Here is a 7,171-nt window from a genome sequence, read left to right on the forward strand (position 1 = left end):
TTTGTTTTTTATTGGCTTGCCAGCATGCCTTGGTACAATTCAAAGACCACTGGATTTGGAATCAGAGAAAGCTGCTTTTCCTATGCGACCTTGGGCAAATCGTTTAACTTTTCTAGACCTTATTTTCTTTATCTGTAAAAGAAGGCAGTTAGACTAAGTAACCCCTACATTTCCTTCCAACTCTTCATCTGTGTGAATTATTTAACGCAGAAAAGATTCCAGAGATAATCATGGGTTTTGCATGTATAAAGGATAGCTGTGCAGAGGATGTTATGAGTTATTGATTCCATCAATACATAAAATTTGATAAGGAAAAAAGAACTTGAGTTACAGTCTCCCAATATAGATGGTTACTTGTTATAATGAGTAGGCATGAAAGGATATTGAAATCTCTTCATTTATTTATTCATTTAGTTACAGAAATGTCCTTTTTTTACTTATTCATTCAATCTGTATAGCACCTTTCTTTCAAAAAATCTCTGGTTCCTATCCCAAAGTGTCTTTTTTTAATTTATTTTCCTCTGAACTTAAGAAATAAAACAAGAATTTCCATAATGTAGTAGAATAGAGGAAAAAAGATGATAGTACCTGAAACTGCAAATGTATTATGTACAATTGGCTATTCCTTTTAAATATATAATAATCATGTAACTTTCTTTTTTCCTTTATCTTCCCTTTACTTGTGTGTGTGAAATCATTCTCTGCTAGTTGTCTTAAAAAGCAGAAGTGCCTGCATTCCACTGATAGTCAGAAATTGTAGTCAGTGAAGATTAAGAAGTGCTGAGCAAGCAAAGAGTAAATGAATAACTAAACAAACAGATGAATGAAGAAAAAAAGAAAATTAATTAAACTCTTTGAAATGAGTAGTAAAAATCAATGAAGTGAAAATGGTTTACTCTGAAAAATGAATAAGGTAAAAATACACCATTTTATCCTTAGGGAATTATTTTTGCTTTATCAGCCCAAACTACCACCCTAGAGATATCATGAGAACCATCATCCAAGCATAGTACTATTTTCAAATCATTTGGCCTAAGTAAGAATGAATTGTACTCCTGTGTTCTCTCAGGGCGGGGGGGGGCGGGGCATACTTAGGCATAGAGACAGCACTGTCTTAGTTGGTTCTAGAGATCCTAGAGTTTACAGAAGCTGAGTTCTAGTCCAGAATCTGTCACTCGCTAGCTGGAGACCTTTCATTTAACATCGCTTGACCTTGGGTTTCATATATGCAAAATGAGAAAATTGGACTAAATGATCTCCACTCAATAGTTCTAGGAATCCAACTCTAAAAGCTTCCTATTGCCCCTAGGATAAAATATAAATTCCTTTGTTTAGCTTTTAAAACACTTCAAAACCTGGCCCCAACATGTCTTTCTAGGGTCAATGGACATTAATCTCCCTCCCACACTCTACAATCCAGCCAAACTGGCCTTCTCTCTGTTTTTCTCACATACTATACCCCATCTACCTCCAAGCTTTTGCCACGATTGCCCCCCATGCCTGGACTACACCCCCTTCTTTAGTCTCTTACTTAACAGAGGTGGGGAACCTGTGGCCTCGAGGCCACATGTGGCCTTCTAAGGCCTTGAGTGCAGCCTGTCGACTGAGACCAAGTTTTCCACAACAAATCCTTTTATTGAGGGGATTTATTCTGTGAAGTTTGGATTCAGTCAAAGGGCTGCACTTGAGGACCTAGAAGGCCACAGGTTCCCCACCCCTGGGAGCTTAATAAATACTTATTGACTGACTGTCCTCTGCTTTATATAATTCCTCTCTTCTTTCAACCACCTTCTAAGTAAAGGCTTTCCTAATCCTCCTCTTATTTCCCCATTACCCACCGCTATTATTTCCTCTTCAGCTATCTTGTATTAAACTACTCTGTCTTTATTTTATTTGTTCTCCTTATATTTATTCTTTATATATTTATGTATGTTCTTATCCCCCCCATTAAAATGTAAGCTCCTGAAAAGTAGGAATTATTTCAGCGTCTGTGTCCACAGCACTTAACAAAGTGCCCGACACATCATAAATACTTAATGAATGCTTTTTGGTTGATTGAATTTGGAAAAGTCATTAACTTTCTTTGGGCCTTATTTATCTCATCTATAAAATGGAGATTATGGTATCATAAGATCTGAAACTAAGGAGCTGGTACAGCCTCATTTCCATCTAGTATCTGCTTGCCCCACGGAACCACTTCTCTTCTAGCTAACCCAGGACCTAGTCAGCTGGCATCTCTCCTAGACTACCTTTAAAAAAAAAAGCATGATTGACAACTTTTATGGTATATATTATGTTATATTATGTTTCATATTGTATTGTATTGTATTGCATATTATGTATTGTGTGTGTGTATAATAGTGTAGTAATTCCAAATATATCTCCCTCCCTCAACTCTACCCTATTGAGCTCTCTCTCTCATAGTTTTAAGTGACCTCACTTTCATTCTATTCTCATAGTCCCCCATCCCTCTATTGAAAGAAGGAAGGTTAATTTCATCATGAATGCTCTGTCTCTTATCATCTCTCTACCATTACCATTACTCAGAGTTAAACTCTTTTTTATTAATCTTTTTATCAGCATTAATGTAGTAAAGCCCTTTCCCTTTCCACTAACATGGTGCTGATGTGACCCTACCCAGAATCCTTAGCTGAGTAGCCTTGCCTTGCCTGCATACCCTTGCCTAGGTTTCTGGATTTTTCTGGATCCCAGAATATAGAAGACCATCCCTGGATTAATACTACCCTTTCCCTCAAACATGGAAGTTCCCACTCCCTTCTAGTTGCCCCTCTTTTCTGTTGCAAGGTTAGGCAAGTTCAGTGGTCTTACCCTGGACAACAAGATGAGGGGCTCAGGTTGAGTTACTCTTACGAGGGTAAAGGATAGGGGCCATCGCAGGCAAAGCTTCACATGCAAGCCTATTGAGTCTGTATTCTGCACATATCCCACAGGCCCACTGAGTGACTGAGAACTTTGGACAGCTTGGCCCCTCATTGTTTTTTCAGGAGCCTTCACATTGTTTGGAAGCATATCCTGCTTTCCTTTCATACCGCAATTCTAATTATTAGAAATTCATTTCTTTTCTTGTTTTGAGGTCGTAAGGTGAGGAAGTTATGTTGAAAACTGTTTATGTTACCATCTTGATGTATTTTTATTGCTGGCATTTTCCCTAATTGTCTGAATTGTCTGCAACCAGAACCCCTGTAGAGGGAAGGCGTTAGGGTTTTTTCCTTCTTTCCTCTTTCCTTCCCAGAGTGTTCAACCTGATAAGGCTTCACCAATGTCTCTGATTGTTTAAATAGGATTTATTACAATCTCTGCAGGGATAGGGAGGAGGCATACAAAGAGATATACAATAACCGGTAAAAAGGGCATAAAAAATATCTGTTTCAAGGCTGTTATGGTTTCAACCTGGTTCCATAACCAACAATAGGAAATAGACTCTACTCATCCTGCATCTTCTGTCAGGTCTAATTTTTGACACAATGGATTTAGATAGAAAGACTGTATCTCAACCTTGCTAAATCTAGTTTTCCCAATGTTCCATCATATGAATACGATGGTAGGACCAAAGGCCATAGTTCCCAACTTGTGGTCCCTGAACTTTAAAAAAAAATTCAATAACTGCATTTCAATATAATGTATCCTTTGTAATAGAATGTATTTTATTTTATACACTAAAAACGTTATTCTGAGGAAGGACACAGAAGCTTCACCCAACTAGCAAAGGGGTCCATGACACAAAAAAAAAAGGTTAAGAACCCCTATACCAGAGTTTTCAAAGCTTTGTCATTCACATGAATCTTTGCCCTATAATTTGCATGTGCTGAATTTTTTTACTCTACTTCATCTTCCGGTCTAAAAGCAAGAAAGTTCTTTCCCTATCTTGGTCTCAAAGTCATCTGCCTCCTCAGCATTTCCCCTTGGTCACCTACTCCTAATTTGAAGACCTCAGACCCTGAAAATTTAGTGTCTCTCAGTTACCCCCTGTTCTCTAGTGTCAGTTTCAACTTCCTGAAACAAATTCTATTGACAGAAACTTCCTGACTAACTCAGCCCTGGATGGTGAAATCATCTCTTCCACCTCTGCTCTATACATATCTTGGGCTCCACAGTCTTGCCTCTTTATTTTTTTTCAGATCAGCCCTGGAAATTGTGAAAAGGCTGAATACTTGTATCAGTGCAAAGGAAGGATAGTATGAGCTTACACGTGACATTGAGGACCAAAAAATTAAAAACTCACCAGACTGAACTGGCCTCATGAGGTGGGACTTGTTTTCCTGACAAGGAGGAAGGAGCCTGCCTTGAGGGATGACCAGTGAATCTCTCTATGACTGGGCAGGAAGGAACCAAGTTGTCACTACAACACAGATCAGATCACAATACAATAGACCGGGTCACAGAGGGGACAGGCATCTGCTTCATGACTTAGGCCTGGTGCTGCTTGATAAAGCTAATCAATACACTGGTGGAAGCATCATGAGAAGTCACAGGTTTACCAGAGTCCAATTCAGGCTAAATTTTCTTGGCCAATTGCTTTCCCAGTTCCACTCCCCACTGATCATATCTGTTGACATCCCAGACAATACCCTGAACAAAGATCTTGTGCTCATACGTGGCAATCAAGGCTCCAAGAAAGAAAGGAGTGAGCTTTGTGAAAACAATGGAATTAGTAGGATGATTTCCCCCAAAGATCTAATGAGGCAGTAGCTTTCTCATTGTATCACCACTCTTGCCTGCAGCCTCCAGCTTCTTGTGTGTCTCCTCTGCTGTCTTCCCTTTCATCAGAACCTCAGTCTGAGGTAGGAAGTTGGCTAGAAGAATCTTGTGATGAAGACCATTCCAGATTTGATTCTGTGTCTGAACAGGGATGAGAAAGTCACAAGGAATTGTCCAAGTACCCTGGTGAATAAGCTGGTAGAAGGTTTGCTATCCATTGGTCCCTGGCTCACCTCACACAATGGGGCCTATACTGTAGTCAACCTGGGCACCTGACTTGGTGATGTACTTCCCATTAGATTCCATGTCACCCTGCTGGAAGTAGGCAGCAAAGTGGTGCATATACTGGTCATAGGGCAGCAGGGCCTGAGTCTCACATCCGAAACAGTTAATGTACCAGATGCTTAGCATGGCAAGCAGAAAAGAGGCATTCTTCTCCAGTGGGGTGATGAGGAAGTGATTGTCCATCCAGTGAGCCCCTGTCAACAAAGTTATCAAAATCAACATGCAGGGTGATGGAGAGACCAATAGCTGACCACAACAAGTAACACCTACCAATCCAGTCCCAGAATTCAAACCTATTTTGATGTTGATTCCAAACTCTTGAACTTTCAGTGCATTGGTAGACAAAGCCACAAAGTGCTTTGCCACAGCTGAAGGATCCTTTGCTGCCTGAAGGAACCACTCCTTGGCTGTCTCTGCATTGGTGATGGTCTCCTAGGTGGCGAATGTCTTTGAGGCAATGATGAAGAGGGAAGTTTCTGGGTTATGTTCTGCAAGGGTCTTGCCAATATGTGTACCATCAATATTGGAGACAAACCAGACATGAGAACTTTCTTTGGAGTGGGGTTTAAGGGCTTCTGTTATCATTAGAGGACCCAAGTCAGAACCTCCAGTGCCAATGTTGATCACATCTATAATCGTCTTCCCGGTGTAGCCTTTCCAGTATCTATCATGGACATGCTGGCAGAATGGCTTCATTTTCTCCAGCATTTTGTTCACCTCTGGTACCACATCTTTGCTGTCTACTAGCATGGGTGTATTGGAGCCATTCCACAGTGCCACATGGAGCATAGCCCAGTCCTCAGTGAAATTGATCTTCTTCCCCCTGAACATTTGTTCCCAAGCATCTTCCACCCCTCAAGACTTAGCCAGATCAATAAACATCATCCCATCTTCTGTGATGAGGTTCTTGGAATAATCCACAAGAATGTGTCCATTTTTTGGTGTCAAGATACAGGCTAAACTGGTTGAAGCAGTCCTGGTAGGCTTCAAAAAGGCACCGGAGATTGAGCTCAGGCCCATACTTGCAGTGCCACCAGAGTAATTTCTGGAAGTTCATATCTTGGCTGAGCACAGCCATGATGGGAACACGGACTGCTCAGAAAGATACACTGTGAAACTGAAACACTTAATACTTTGCAAAATCTCTACCCTCAGAAATGAGCACCTTTCTTTATCCATGTTACTGACACTAATCACTGCATGGGGAAATTAGGTATCAGGTTGGACTTGGAATCAGGAAGACTTCATTTCAATTCTTACCTGAGACATTCACTAGTGGTGTGATCCTGGGCAAGTCATTTAAATTCAGTTTCTTCATCTGTAAAATGAGAAGGTTAGACTTAGTGTCTTTAAAATACCTTCTAGCTCTAAATCTATGTTGTTCTTTTTTCTCCTAAAAATGTTTTTAAAGTTCCTATAACAACAGTATCATTATATGCCCTTTTCCCCTAGTAACCTTACCTACTTGAAGGCAGAGCTGGATCAAATGACTCCTGAGGTTCTTTGCATTTCTAAGATCTCCTGTCTTATAATCACACCCCCTATCAATTCAGCATTTTTAGCATGTTTGATTGCTTAATGTCCAGCTCTTTACCCAGGAATACAATAAAATGAAATTTCTGATTTAATTGTTTAAAAATGTTTCTGTACTCAATTTTGCAACCAAATAATTATTTTTTCTGGTTTTCTGGATGTGGAATTTTTAGTTTCTATGGTTTCTACATTTTCAATAACAATGCATTTATCCCCTGTGTCATGCCCTCCATCTTTGTCTTTTCCAGCATCCTTTCAAAATTATGATATTTCCATTTCATATTCTATCAGATTGGGCAATATTATGGAAAAAATGATAAATGTTGGAGGGGATATGTGAAATTCATGGTTGGTAGAGTTGTGAACTGATCCAACCATTCTGGAAAGCAATTTGAAACTATGCCCAAAGGGCTATACAATTGTTCATAGCCTTTGATCCAGAAATGCCACTACTATGTCTATATCCCAAAGAGATAAAAGGGGGGACTTATTTTTACAAGGGTATTTCAGCAACTTTTTGTGGTGGCAAAAAATTAGAAATTGAAGGGTTGCCCATCATTTGGGGAATGACTGAAGAAGTTGTGGTTTATGATTGTGATGGAATACTATTATACTATAAGAAATGACAAGCAGG

At 39.7% G+C, this 7,171-nt stretch overlaps 1 pseudogene; it reads right to left on the bottom strand.

The window, feature by feature from the left end:
* Positions 1 to 4,428: 4,428 nt before the first annotated feature.
* On the bottom strand, positions 4,429 to 6,082 carry LOC118856303 (annotated as a pseudogene).
* Between the last annotated feature and the right edge of the window lie 1,089 nt (positions 6,083 to 7,171).

Source organism: Trichosurus vulpecula, chromosome 7, assembly GCF_011100635.1.
Source record: "Trichosurus vulpecula isolate mTriVul1 chromosome 7, mTriVul1.pri, whole genome shotgun sequence".
Lineage (NCBI taxonomy): Eukaryota > Metazoa > Chordata > Mammalia > Diprotodontia > Phalangeridae > Trichosurus > Trichosurus vulpecula.